The following is a 235-nucleotide window of genomic DNA, read 5'->3' on the forward strand; positions in this document are numbered from 1 at the left end:
AAGAAAGGTATGTAATCAGATCTCATGGCTGAGAAAGGATGAGAGAGGAATAAGATAGGGAAACTGGGGAGCTGATGGGACTCGAGCTATCCCTTTCATATCATAATGTCGTGCTCCCTCCCTCTATATGACTTCTTCTTGATCCAATGCATGCAATCAGCAAAAGCGCCTTCTTTACGCTCTTGTCTTTCCTACAGACAATGACACTGCCGAATCACACCCCCAGCTCAAGGGG

This window comes from Cystoisospora suis (genome assembly GCF_002600585.1).
Source record: "Cystoisospora suis strain Wien I chromosome Unknown contig_2206, whole genome shotgun sequence".
In the NCBI taxonomy this organism is placed as follows: domain Eukaryota; phylum Apicomplexa; class Conoidasida; order Eucoccidiorida; family Sarcocystidae; genus Cystoisospora; species Cystoisospora suis.